Source organism: Antechinus flavipes, chromosome 2, assembly GCF_016432865.1.
Source record: "Antechinus flavipes isolate AdamAnt ecotype Samford, QLD, Australia chromosome 2, AdamAnt_v2, whole genome shotgun sequence".
Taxonomy (NCBI): domain Eukaryota; kingdom Metazoa; phylum Chordata; class Mammalia; order Dasyuromorphia; family Dasyuridae; genus Antechinus; species Antechinus flavipes.
The window spans coordinates 661,973,648-661,988,372 of NC_067399.1; the positions used below are offsets into that span (position 1 = coordinate 661,973,648).

General features: G+C 35.0%; 1 protein-coding gene across 2 annotated transcripts in view; it reads left to right on the forward strand.

Moving 5' to 3' along the window:
* The first annotated feature begins 7,744 nt into the window (after positions 1–7,744).
* JMJD1C (jumonji domain containing 1C) overlaps positions 7,745–14,725 on the forward strand; it is a 114,997-nt gene continuing 108,016 nt past the window's right edge. For both annotated transcript variants that reach the window (XM_051982600.1, XM_051982602.1), the window contains exon 1: positions 7,745–7,971. The gene's annotated coding sequence lies outside the window, so the exon portion shown is untranslated. The remainder of the gene's footprint in view (positions 7,972–14,725) is intronic.

Sequence of the window (14,725 nt, forward strand, 5' to 3'; positions counted from 1 at the left end):
AGGAAAGAGAGCTTTTTAGGTATTTTAGGCATTCACACTCATTTTAATAAGAATGACCATGTTGATGTCATTTTAATATATTCCTTTAAAAGTTACAAAAAACTTCAAAAATTTTTACTCCAACACTGTACAGTAGTGTGGAAATGATCTGAGATTCTCAAATTATTTGCTAGCAGAAAATAAGCTCTAAAAGGTTCTATCATCCTCTTAGTGCTTCAAGTTCAGTCCTGGAAAGTCTTATCAATTTAATAATTAATTTTTTCATCTTGGATACTGATTAAAAAAAGAAACGTACAAATGTTAAAAATCAGAGACCTTTTACAGACGGTCTATAAACATTCTATTGCTGCTGTGAATGCGAAATCTTTTTCTGTCGAATAAAAAGTAGACACTGTCAAACAAATATAATTATACTGGCACAATGGAAAGCTGACTAAGGGTGTAAAAAAATATGCCTTGCACAATTAGTTCCATTGTGTACCTAAAGTCATGGAAAAGTTGACCATTCTGTCTTTCATTCTGATAAACATTTATCAAACACTTGTTATGTACCAGATGCTGTTCTCAGTGTAGATATAAAAAGAGGCAAAAGTCCTTCCCTGCCTCCAAGGAGTTCACAGTCTAATGGGGGAGACAGAAAGCAGACAACCTGGTACAGACAGACAATGTACAGGAGAAATAGGAGATAATCCAAAAAGGGGGAAAGCACTGCAACAGAGGATTTGAAAAGATGAGGTTTTAGTGCGGACAAGAAGCCAAGGACACTAGAGATGAGAGATCATTCCAGGCGTGGTGGGTAGTCTGACAAAGAATGGCCAGAACCGAGAGCTGAAGAAACTTGTTCTAGGAACAGAAGGAAGTTGCTGTTGGCTCCAAGTACATTTCTGAGAGGTAACGGGAGGGAGGGCTCGTGATCTCATCAGCTCCAAAGGATTTAATTACAATCACTGTGCTGATGACCATTCCTGCCTCAATCTCTTTGCTGACCTCCAGAGTCTCATATCTCCAACTGCCTTTTAGTTCACTGGCTATTTTTAAACTGAATATGTACAAAAAGGAGCTCATTATCATTTTCCTTAAATCCTCTCCCTTTTTTCTTTCCCATTACTGCAGACAGGGCTTCTTAAAATTTTTTCCACTCACAACCTCTTTTTACCTGAAAAAATTTTGAGACCCAGGTAGAGAGGTATAGTTAAAAAGTTTACAAATCAAACATTTGCTGATAATAGATCATAATTTCAAACTCCCTCCCCCACCCCCCAATTCAGTTACTAGAATCCAGGTGGGTTCTGACTGCAGTTTAAGAAATTAAGCTGTCAAAGGCTAAAGTTCCTCAGGCTTATAATCTAAGAGTCATCCTGGACTTTATCCATGGGATGCCAAAGCCTGTTGATTTCACCTTTTCCATTATAAGCTGGACAAGATAGCCATCTCTCAATTATGTGCCCCCTTTTCTCCTCACTCCTGGACTGTTAAAATGTAATGCCCTACTGGTGGGTCTGCCTGCCTACCTCATTCAGCCACTAAAGTCATTTGCCTGATATACAGATGTGGTCATATTAAAATCGGGGTCCTCAAACTTTTTAAATAGGGGGCCAGTTCACTGTCCCTCAGACTGTTGGAGGGCTGGACTATAGTAAAAACAAAAACTTTGTTTTATGGGCCTTTAAATAAAGAAACTTCATAGCCCTGTATGAGGGAGATAAATGTCCTCAGCTGCTGCATCTGGCCTTGGGGCCGTAGTTTGAGGACCCCTGTATTAAATCCTCCCAACCCTCATTCATTACTCCATGGGCTCCCTAATTATCTTCAGGAGCTAATATAAGATGTTCTGTTTGGCATTCGAAGCCTTTCATAATTTAGCCCTGTTGTAACTTTCAAGTCTGCTTATATTTTATTCCAAATGCATATCCTTAAATCCATTAACATTGAACTCGTTCCCCAAGCAAGATACCCCCTTTTTCATATCTGAGCTTCTTTTTTAATTGTTTCAAGATCATTATCTCTCCTCCGCTCTTAATTGTTGACCTTAGCTTTCTTAGACCCTCAATGAAAAGCCCATCTTCTACTGGAAAGCTTATCCCTCTTAATTCCAATGCTTTCCTTTATAAAATCATTTCCTTTTTATCCTGTGTCACTTGGTACATACTTGTTGGCTTGTTTTAAGCTCCTTTAGTGCAATGATTGGATTTCACAAGCCATTTTTGTATCTCCAGCACTTAGCACAGTGTCTGGCCCATAAATGTTTATTGATTACTAGACAGTCACTGTGAGATATCTGAAAGGCAGTGGGAGATGTGAGATTAGAGCAGGAGAGGCAATAATCAATAGCTTTATAATCAATAGCTTAGAGATTATAATTATCCATCAGAGCTGAGGGGGTCACCAAATGAAGTAATAGAGAAGGAGAAGAGAAAGCCCAGAACAGAAGCCTTGGGGATACCTATGGTGGGATGCTCTCATCCTCACCGTCTATAGGGTATTTAGGAAGGAAAGGCCCCTCCCATGGGAGGATTTGTTTAGACCTCTTCAGAGCTGCTCTTCCTCCTTTAGTGTCTGCCTCCACTCAGCTCTCCCCTGGGGCTCCAAGTGTGTCAGAGGCAGATCCCAATCAGCTCTCTTGGGGGCAATTAAGAGGCCTCAGATCCATTGGTGAGTTAGGGGGTGGTCAGTCTGGAAGGAGAACCCTGAGCCAACAGAGGGGGCGGAGCCATGGGGAAGGCACGCTCCGTGAAGAATTTTAAAATGGTATCTTCAGACCCCAAACGATGTAGGTGTTAGAAGGTGAGCTCTTTGAAAAGGGAGAGTGAGTTAGCCCTGAGCCCATGTGGGTGAAACACCAGTGGTTAAACTAGCTGGTGATGAGAAGCAGGTGAAACTTTGGGAGCTCCTAAGTTAGAGACAGGAAGGGCAAATAGTCTGAGAGAGACCAGGTTGTTTGGCAATTCCATTATCCATATCCATTTCTGAGGCATAATTCAAAGATGGAGAGAAGTACTTTCTCTCAAAAGGGAATAAAAGCTCTGAAGGACAGTATGTCTTTCTATGCCAAAAGATCAAGGACCTTTCCTGGATAAGGAGCAGAGTAAAGACTAAGAGATCAGTGACCACGCCTTTTCCCAAATTATACCACTTTGAAAAAATTGAAAACTTTCTAACTCCCCAGCACTAATTTTGAAACTAGCAGTCTGAGAAAGCCTGGAGCTTGAACAGAGTTCTTTTCCTCCCTGCCCTCGACCTCCTATAGCGTTCCCCACCTTGGAATGGATCCTAACATTAACCAAAAAAAAAAAAAAAAGAAAAATTCTAAATCAATAAATAGAGTGTAAAAATGAGTAAACAACGACCAAAAAGAGAAACTGACTATAAAAAGTTACTATGATGTCAGAGAACATCAAGACATTAACTCAAAAGAAAATAAAGTCAAAATAACTACAGAGCCTCAAAAAAAAACAAAACAAAAAAAAAACTATGAATTGGACATGAGTCTGCTAGGAATTACTAGAAGAGTTGAAAATAATTTTCAGACTCAAATCAGAGTAATAAAGGAAAAATTAGTCAAAAAAAATGAAAGCAGAGGCAGAAAATTATGAAAAGACAATTAACAGCTTGGTAAAAGAGGTAGAGGTAGCAATCGTGATCTCAGATAAAACTGAAGTGAAAATAGACCTAATTAAAAGGATTAACAGGGAAACTATATTTTGCTAAAAAGAAACCGTAGACAATGAAGTAATTATCAATAGACATATGGTAGTGAAAGCTGTAAACCCTTCATTCTCAAAGAGGACCAAAATGACATCATGATGTTACACCATGTCCAATATGAGCTTGGAATGCTCTGCCACAGGTTGGACACAAATAGTCCCTAGGAACATGTGGGGTGATTCTAACTTTGCCCATCTCACATTTCTTCTGAGCTAATTCAGTCCTGCTTGGCTCCTAGAGCATGGCCCCTTCTCTGAGGAGGGAATGCCATGCTGGGTGGTCCTGTGCCAGTGTCTCCCATGTCATATATTCAATTCTAAAGTTCTTAAGAGAGACCTTGGGAGCATCCTTGTATTGCTTTTTCTGACCACCTGGCGAGCGCTTGCCTTGTGCGATTTCTCCAGGAAATAATCTTTTTGACAAGCGTACATTTGGCATTCAAACAATGTGGCCAGCCCAACGGAGTTGTGCTCTCTGCAGTAAATAATGCTGGGCAGTTTAGTTCAAGAATGAACCTCATTGTTTGCTATCTTATCCTGATAGGTTCAGAATCACTGTAACAAGTTCAAACAAAACATATATGCACCAAATGGTATTGTATCCAAATTTCTTAAATGAAAAATTAATTGAATTACTGTAGGAAATAGTTAAACTATACTAGTGGGGAACCTCCAACTTCTCAAAGCTAGAGAAATCTGATAACCATATAAATAAGTCAAGGAGATAAATAAAATCTTAGAAAAGTCAGATATAATAGATTGTGGAGAAATGGGAATAGAGAGGAATATCAGATTTACATGGCATCTTCATAAAAATTGACTCTATTCAGGCATAAAAACTTCACAATCAATTGCAGAAAAATATATCCTTCTAAGACTATTAAGAGCCAGGGAAGCTAATTGGAAATTAAATAACCTAATCCAAAAGAGTTTGTCCAAGAATGAATCACTGAAATAATTTCATTTTAAAAATGAGATGACACTCCAAAATTTGTGTGATGCAACCAAAGTAGCACTTTTATATCTAGATACATACATGAATACAATTGATAAAAAGCAGATACATGTAGCTAAAGAAAAAACTAGAAGAAAAAATTAAAACTCTCCAATTAAACACCAAATTGTATATCCTGAAAATAAAAGGGAAAGATTAGTAAAATTAAAAGTAAGAAAACTATTAGAACTAATAAAATGAGGAGTTGGTTTTATGGGAAACCCCCACCACCACCACCAATAAAATTGATAAATTTGGGGGTAATTTGAATAGAAAAAAGAAAAGAACACCAAACTACCAGTATTAAAAATGAAAAGGGTAAACTTACCACCCATGAAAGGAAATTAAAGCAATAATTAGGAGCTATTTGGCCCAACTGTATGCCAATAAATCTGACAATCTGAATGAAATGTATGAATATTTATAAAAAATATAAGTAGTCCAGATTATCAGAAGAGGAAATAGGATACATAAATAATCCTTTCTCAGAAAAATTAAACGAGTCATCAATGACCTCCCTAAGAATAAAAATTCTCAGGACCAGCTGAATTATACCAAATGCAAGGAGCAATTAATCTCACTACAATGTAGAGTGTTTGAAAAATAGTTAAATAAGGAACTTGTCAGATTTCTGTTTGTGACACAGATGTGGTTCTGATATCTAACCAGAAAAGACAAAAACAAAGGCTATAGACTAGAATGAATTATCAATGCAAATATATATATATAGTAAATATTTTACTTTTCCCAGTTAATTTGCAAAGATAGTTTTTACCTTCACTTTTTAAATAAGATTTCTAAATTTATCTCTCCTTTCCCTCCTGATATAGGTTATATATGTAATGCAAAAATTTTAAATAAAATACTAGCAATCAGATTTCAGCAATATATCACAAAAATCCTGTTATGACCAGGTGAGATTTAAACCAGGAATGCAGGGCTAGTTCAATAATAGGAAAAACTAGAAAAATTATATGATTTTATTAGTAGATGTAGAAAAAAGCCTTTGCTAAAAAATACCATACTTATCCCTATTGAAAACACTAGAAAGTATTGGAATTGAGGCAACCTTTCTTAGAATAAATAGTATGTATCAAACCAAACAAAAGCATTACATTTAATGGAGAGAAACTTAAAACTTTTCCAATAAAATGTAGAACCATGTAAGGCTGTAAATAGTTACTTTTATTATTCAATAATATTGTATAGCATATATTCAGAAGTTTTGCAATTTCATGTAATTGTGATGATCTATTTTATCTTTTGTCACCTCTTCACACCCAGCCAATTGACAAGGATAAGAAAACTTGATTTGGGCTGTTGAATGTTGGATGGCTTATAGAAAGTGAGATACTTTCAAGTGCTGTTTGAAGAGCTTTACTTTGTTTAGCAGTTTTAAAATATAAATATCTATAACTTTTGGTGAGGGTATGTTTAACATGCAGGAAACGAGCCATCAATATGGAAACCATATCTCCATTGGTTGCCTATATTTTAACTGTTGTAAGATCATAACAAGACTCCTTGAATCATATAACCTCATAGGTAAATCTGTTTTATCCTCTTAGGAGGCAAGGAATAAAATAGATTGCTCTGTGCTCTTTAAATATATTAGATAGTTTTAGGGTACATGTGAAGCCTTCAGCTCAAATGAGTGAGGGACTAACTTTTTTTTACCTAATGAGAACTTCATATGCTTTTGTTTCAGAGGACATGATCTTGATTCCCTCAGATGTTATTGGTCTTTAATTCCAAGGTGGTAGAACCCTTATCTCAGTATAATTGCCTCACACCATTTTTAGTTTGCATTCCTACTATAATAAAAACCCTGTCTTCCTCTGCTTTGGTGGGAATGATCCTGGGAAATCCATGCCTGTCCCAGATTTTTTAGGCTCTCTCTCTTTATATCTTTCATTTATCATAGTCATGATCCAGTAAGAAGAGGGAAAGTCAGCCAGAAGGCATTGTTTAGTTCATTAGAACTCTAGACACTGAACTGCTCTTCATGCAGTCCCTTGGGTTATTGATGCTTTATTCTTTGGGGAGTCTTAAGATCTCTCAAATGGAAGGAGAAAGCTAACGGCTGCAAGGCAGCTGCTGGAACAAGAATTCTATTAGTGACAAGGTTTTTTAGCCCTCTTTTACAAATCACTTTAATCAGCTTTATGACTGTTAGGTTTTATAATGATGAAGACTATAAAATTTTCGTTGAGGATTAAAAGTTGTTGAAACATTAAGTGGCAGCTAGGTGGCGCTGTAAGTGGATAGAGTATCTGGCCTGGAGATAGGAAGACAGCCTCCTGAATCCAGTTTGGCTTTTGACACTGTGACCTTGGGCAAGTCCCTTAACCCTGTTTGCCTCCATTTCCTAATCTGTAAAATGAGCTGGAAAAAAAAATAGCAATCCCCTCAAATATTTTAGTAAAAGAATATCCCAAATATAGTCAGGAAAAATCAGGCACAACTAAAATGACTGAACAATAGTAATACTTGTAGAATTTGTAAGTTCATGATAAGGCATGGTAGCGGCACATTTGGCTGCCTTTTCTATATAAACAGTTTCACAATGACAAATTTATTTCCTCATGTTCAATCTTATGATGACAGATCCCTCCAGAGTTTACCTTAATGATCTTTGGATGAAGTTTGTATTTTAGGGACTGTTCTTGAAGGCTAAATGGTTAATAGGATCTACCAGAAGTTTTGTGCAATCAACATAGCTTTTAAGAACAACCCAAGGTTATCCTCATTCCATGATTGAGATCAGACATTTTAACACAAGAAATTCAGCGTGAACATAATTTAATGGTTTCTCTGATTTAACTTCAGAGTGATCATAGCTGAATTCAGTTCTCAGTATATACAGGAGTAATGCAAATGCAAATATATGAGTTGAAACGAATCTTTATTGGCCTACATTCCTTATTAAATTATTATTTTATTTTATTTTATTTTTGCTTTTGGCTAAAAAAATTGATGTAAAGGGAAATCTAGTTGAATAGTCATGGTAGAGAAGAAATTATGGCTTAGTCAGTATTTCAGTTAAAAAAAAATTAATGAAAAATGGATAGTATTGTCAAGTTTTTCTTCACTTGGCTTATGTAACTTCTCCCTAGATATATATCCAATCTGATGATCTTGAAGCAAGAATAGATTCGAGTGTTGGAAGATTTTGCTGCTTTTTTGGTGGAGCACCAATTAGTCTGGTCGAGAATCAAGGATCCAGACTAGATTCGAGGATCAAAGATTAAACCAGTTCAGTGGCCTACATTGGTAAGTTGTTTTTGTTTTTTTTAATATTCCATTAAGAATGTTAGTTATTTATTAAAATACAAGAATTAAACATGTTCATATAACTCCATTTTTTACATTATACATTAACAGTCCAATAACACTAACACTTCTTAAGTATCTGACTCAGTCTCCAAAATATTGATAGTCTTTTCCAAAACTACTTATGTATCATTTTGCTACAAAAGTCTGGTAAATCTGCCTCTCAATAATTCTATACACAAAATAAAATTTAAGAGTGAAAAAAAAAGGAAAATATAAAGGAACACTGAAAGCTCAGTTGATTAGGTATCATGCTTCTTAAAATTTCTTATTTGAGTGATAATTTTACATTTGAAAGGGGAAAATTTTAAGTACCTGTGTTTATTTAAAATGTTAGCATTTGATTGTGGTTTTGTGTTTGGAGGGGGGAGTCATTTGCTATGATTCATACATAATTATCTTTCACAGCTTATTGAGAAAGGTAAGTCATTATAAAATTACTTCACAGAAAATTCAATTTTCAGGAAATAGAATAAATCTTAAATTCTGAGCAAATAGGTTTCTTTTTTCTGCTGGTCTTTAATAGTAAACCACTTCATATCCTTTAATGGAAAATTAAATATCATTGATTGATTTGAACCAGGTATATGCTTTCACTAATGTCAGAAAGTCCCTTTCTGAGTGCAGATTGGTCATTAAGCTGCAGTTGATAGGTGTAACAAGGTACTTGGGGCACTGAGCAGATTACCTGCTGTCCTGGTTTCCTAGAACTTGTGTTTGTCAGAAGTGGGACTTGAACCTGATTGTTCTCACTAGCATTGAAGGATTTTTTTTTTCCTGACTTCACTTTTAATCTATTGGGAAAAATATATTTAGAGCAAGCTAATTTTCAGTTACTAACTGTTATTGGTATAGCATAAGTATTTATTAAGTATTTCTGTGTGCAGGGCATTAAAAGAGATACAAAGTTCAGATTCATATATGGGGGAATAAGCAAGAGAAAATTATACTCATAATCTACTTAACTCTTAATAAAGAGGTTGCAGGTGCAGAAATAAAGCAAACAATAGGAGGAAGTTAGCCCCACTCCATTTTAGAATTTCTACTAAAGCAGAATAGTTTGACATGTATCATCAATTTGGGGAGACCAGATTTCAAAGAGTCATTAAGAAATTAAATTCTGTAGGAAATGTTAACCTGTTTAAGATCAGAAGCTCTCAAAATTAAAATTTTGAAGAGAAAATATTTTATGTGAGGATGAAAAAGAATATTTACCTAAAGAGCCTAATATATATATACACATATATATATCACCATATATTTATCACCTAACTTAAATTTTCAAAAGGCTTATGTAAAAAGTAGAATTACAACAAGATTGAATTTTTAAAATGGCAACATGGCCTTGTAAAAATAGTATTAGTTTTGCTAAAACTCAGAATGAACTGAGGATGGTGATGAAAGTTAAGGTGAATGTGAGGGGTTTGGAGATTATTTAGCTAATTTGGGGAAAGGGAAAGATCAAAAGAACTTTGAGGATGACTCTCTAGGAAAATGATAGCTGAAGACAGGAACTGCAGTTAGGTAGGGCAGAGTGAAATAGTTGAGGGAGGAATTGCTATCCCTCCTTCTCAATAGAAAATGGGAAGGGAAATCATCTAGCGCAAATATCTTAGGTTATTGAAAGACTATTGGAAATGATTGAGTGTTTTTTTTTTTTTTTAAAGAAGGGGGACCATTGAAAAGGGATCATTGTTATGATTTCAAAAAAGAGGAATTGAATGAAATCTGCATATTATAGACCAATAAATGTGATTTCTGTTCTTGGCAAAGTCCTAAAAAAAATAGCATTTAAAATATAATTCAAATTACAAAAATCCAAACAGCTTCACGAAGACAGGTCATACCAGACTAACCTTCTTTTATTTTTTGATAGATCTGCATAATAGATATGGGTCTTTCAATCTTCCCATCATCTGGGAAGCTTCATAGGCTGGTTGATAAAATTGATTCTCATCTGATAAGTCTTGGGGAATCATACTAGTGTGGGTTCATGAGTGATAGTGTTAGAAAAGGTACTTCCCAATCCCCATCTCTCTTTTGTTTTGAGAGAAATAGTCAAAAACTCTGAGGAAATAGAGTCCAGTAGAGGTGGACTGAGAGTATCAGCGTATGTGGTACAATTTCAAATGGATTTTGATTGATATCTTTTGTTTCAGTATAATCTACATTTCTCTTTGTATCTCTCCTCCTCCTCCTTTAAATGCATCTGTAGTGAGCAATTGAAATTAAATTTATATAGTCACATGAATAGTCAAATGAAATTATTGATCTTAAGTCTTTTCCCCCTTTTCCCAATTTTTCAAGATTGTTAAAGAAAATATGTTGCAAATTTTTTTAACACTGTGTTTTGTAAAATTGGATTACTATCTTAAATTACAAAACACATTAACATATTACAGACTGTTGGATTTACATAGTTAAACTATTATTCTTATTTTCAACAAAAAATGGCAGTTACAGTTCAGTAAATTTTATAAATGATCAGCATTTTTTCTTGTTAATTGAGTGATTTGGAGATGATTTTCATTAACTCATTCTGGGCATTTTTTTATGTAACCAATTTTTAAAAATAGTCTTAAGTTTGATATGTTAAAACTCCTTTATTTGATGAGTTGGTTTTTCCATGCAAGCATTTCCCACACCTATTCATCCATCTTGTTATACTTGGAACTTCTCAGGATTTCCATTCTGCTACTATTATAATTGAAGTAGCCAAAAACAGCAATCCATAAAAAATGTAGATGATGGATGTTGATTTCCATTTTTTTCCAGTCCAGAAATGACAGTTGCCATGTCTACCATGTGTTCTGATTTAAAAGGCTTCCTCAAAACATTTGTAACAAATTTTGTAGAGAAAAATCTCTGCTTGTGTGATGTTATAGCTGGATATTCAAAGGTTTTCTATAATTTCACTTAGGTCAAAATTTTTGTGCCTCATAGTATTACATCATCTTGATATGTAATAGAATCGTGATGTCACAATTCAAGTCATACAAGAGTTTTAGTGTTTGGTGAAACTCCTTCTTTGTAGCTTTTTTTTTTTTTTTTGCTAAGACAATTGGGGTTAAGTGACTTGCCCAGGGTCACACATCCTGGAAGTTTTAAGTATTTGAGGCCAGATTTGAACTCAGATCCCCCTGCCTTCAGGGCTGATGCTCTACCCACTGTACCACCTAGCTGCTGCATCCTCCCTAGTATCTTAATGCCTTCTACTGGACAGGTAGTCTCGGGTCTGGCATGAGGTCCTTCTCAAATCTTCTAAACAACTTAGGACATTTTGAATTAGTTCTCCATGATTTAGAATCAGAAGATCTTAGGGTCATAGATTGGAAGTTGTAGCGAACCACAAATGTCATCAAATCTTACCCCTTAATTATATTTGTAATTAAACTGAGGCCCCAAAAGGTGAAGCAACTTTCTCTGACATTCATGTTCACCTCCTGGATGACTTAAACATTGAGATTTTTTTGGTGGGTAGCTTGCAGAATTCATTAACAGTTGGTGGCTGGCTGGTGATCACCTAGACTTTAACATGGCACAATGTGGGAAAGATCATTCCTTTTTTTTTGTATCTTTTGTTATCAATAGTATTTTGTTTTTTCAAATACATGTAAAGTCAGTTTTCAGCATTCATTTTTTAACTTTTTTAAAAAAAAAAACATTCATAGCTTTCAACATTCATTCTTGCAAAACCTTGTTTTTCAATTTTTTTCTCCCTCCCTTCCATCCCTCCTCCCCCCAGATGGCAAATAATCCAAGATATGTAAAACATGTGCAATTCTTCTATATGTATTTTCACAATTAACCATGATGCACAAGAAAAATTAGATCAAAAAGGAAAAGAAATGGAGAAAGAAAACAAAATGCAAGCAAACAACAACAAAAAAGTGAAAATACTACAACATTCATTTTTGTAAGACTTGGGTTCCAAATTTTTCTCCCTCCCTTCCTTACCTCCCCCCTCCCCAAGACAGCAAGCAATATGATATAGGTTAAATATGTGCAGTCCTTTAAAACTCATTTCCATATTTATCATGTTGTATTAAAAAAAAATCAGACCAAAAGGGAAAAACATGAGAGGAAAAGAAGGTGAAAATACTATGCTCTCTGGATGCTAATGGCATTTCCCATCCATTTGCCTTGAATCACTACAGTGTTGAGAAGAGCCAGGTCCATCACAGTTGGTCATCACGTCATCTTGTTACTGTGTATGTGTTCTCCTGGTCTGCTCACTTCACTTAGCATCAGTTCATGTAAATCTATCCAGGCTTTTTTGAAATCAGCCTGCTCATCATTTCTTATTGAACAGTATTATTCCATTACATTCATATACTATAACTTACTCAGCCATACTCCAACTGATGGGCATCCACTCGGTTTCCACTTCCCCTTGCTCTACAAAAAAGGCTGCAACAAATATTTTTGCACAAGTTGGGTCCTTGGGAAAGATCATTTTGATATAACAAGAGGAACTTGGAGGTTTCTCTGGAATCATCAGGACACTGTTACTCCTTAAGAACTGTCCAGCTCCTGCTGGATTGTGAAACTCCAGAAAACTTGGTTTCTATGCTAAGGATCTTGTTTTACACTTAGTTGGATCACAACTGCCCCTTATTCTTTTCCATATAGGGGATTACCTTTCTTTACCCAACCCCTGTGAAGATGCTCATCAGTGGAGTAAGTCACTATCCTTTAAATCACATGACAATTGGAATTCAAGATTATTAAGTGGTTGTCTCTGAATGTTTTATTATTGTTTACTTTTTAGATCTGAGATTCTTAATGTGTTTGTGTCCTCATATTCAAACCAAGTCAAAATAGTGGATAAATTGTCAATGTAAACATTGACACCTTGCTAATTAGCAAAAAAAAAAAAAAAAAGCAACCCTTACAAATCCAGGGCTTTGTTTAAGGTTTTCTTAATTATAAACTTCAAGCACAATATGATCTGAAGCCTGTTTTAAAGAGAGAGAGAGTTTTTTAAAAAAACAATTTTAAATAAAGCTTTATTGTATTATATTTAAAAACCATTTCTGGCTGAAAGGCCTTTGCCCTGATCTAGACTTTGAAAAAGTGATGGAGAAAATGTGAGTAATGCAGAGTAGAAAATAAAAGTTTCTTGCATTTGGAAAGAGCTGGTTTTCAAATATTTACCAGGACATTTCTGAATGAACTTCTTTGATAGTCTGACGAAGTCTTTCCAAAATTTAATTTTCAAATGAATAAAATAAGATACATAAAATGAGAAAGGAAACAATACAGGGCAGGCAAGCCAGTTTGCAGATGCAGTTTTCGCCCTGCCCTACTGGAGGCAACAAGTCAAACCGCATTACCACTTTGACCACCTTCTCCTCTCTAGACCCTCCTTGAGATAGCCCAGGACTCTGAAACCAAACCACTAAACTTGTGTGCAGTTCAAATTCTTAGCCATTGTTAAAAGGAGAAATTCCTTCATTGTTAAGGAAGGGGACAATTTGACCATCCCCAACAGCAGCAGAACATGACTATGCCACATAGGAGCTCTGAGAACATATGGGAACTGATTTGCTTCCTGTAAACCATTAGTCTGCTCCAGTTCCTATCCTCAGTTTTGTTCCTTTTGAATAAGGCATAATCTTTCACAGTTTTAGGTTAGTAATGAGCCCTATACTGTCGAGTCTAGATGAAATTTAGGATATAAAATTTACTTAGGCTCACTAATTCATCATAATATCCTGTCCATAATTTGTGCTTTTCATGTATAGACATCTAGTCCTCTTGGTCTATTTAACTTGTAATTTCACATTAAGATAATTTTAAAAATAAAAACAATTGGATATCAGAAGCTCAGAAGAGCTAGAGTTTCGGGGAAAAGATTAGGAAAGAAAGAAGCAAATGGAAGCTTTCATTTTATTTTACTGTTCAATTTCTTGAAAATTGCTTATTACTGTTCACTTTTTACATAAGTGTATAAGCTTTAAGGAACCTGGAAAGATTTAATCAAAATAACTGATAACTAGTTAGGGAGAACTGGGTAAGACATTGGCAGATATTATAGACACTTCAGAGAATTGCCTTGGCATAGAAGCAAGTATTTGCAAAAAAAAAAAAAAAAAAAAAAAAAAAAAAAAAAAAAAAAAAAAAAAAAGCAGGTACTGCAAAAAAAAGAAAGAAAGAAAAAGAAAACTTTAGCATTTTCTATAGATGGCTACATGAAAATAAAGAGAATTATCCAAGTAACTCAGTCACTGTGTTGCTTTTCTGTCTACTGGCAATCACCAGTGATATATCTATATGTATATAAAATAAAAGTTGATTTCTCTAACTTGAGGGAATCTGTTCTATCCTTAATGGTTTCGGAGAAATAATTAAGGGAGATAAAGGGGAAGAAAAAAAGATCTAAAGAAACAAAGAATCAAAAAGTTAACATGGAAAGAAGGTAACAGAGAAAAACAGCTGAGTTGCACAATAGATTGCACTGGACTTGATAAGTCAGGAATACTTGGGTGCAAATCCTTAAAACACTTGATAGCTGTTTGATCCTCTCCCAGCCTCAGTTTCCTTTATTGGTCAAGTGGTGATCATAATTGCAGCTACTTTCCAGGGCTGTTGTGAATCACTTTATGTACCTCATAGAAATGTTATTAGCATTCTTAGAAAAGAGAAAAAATTCTAAATCCTGGAGCTATATAAAATCTTTAAAGCTCTTTGC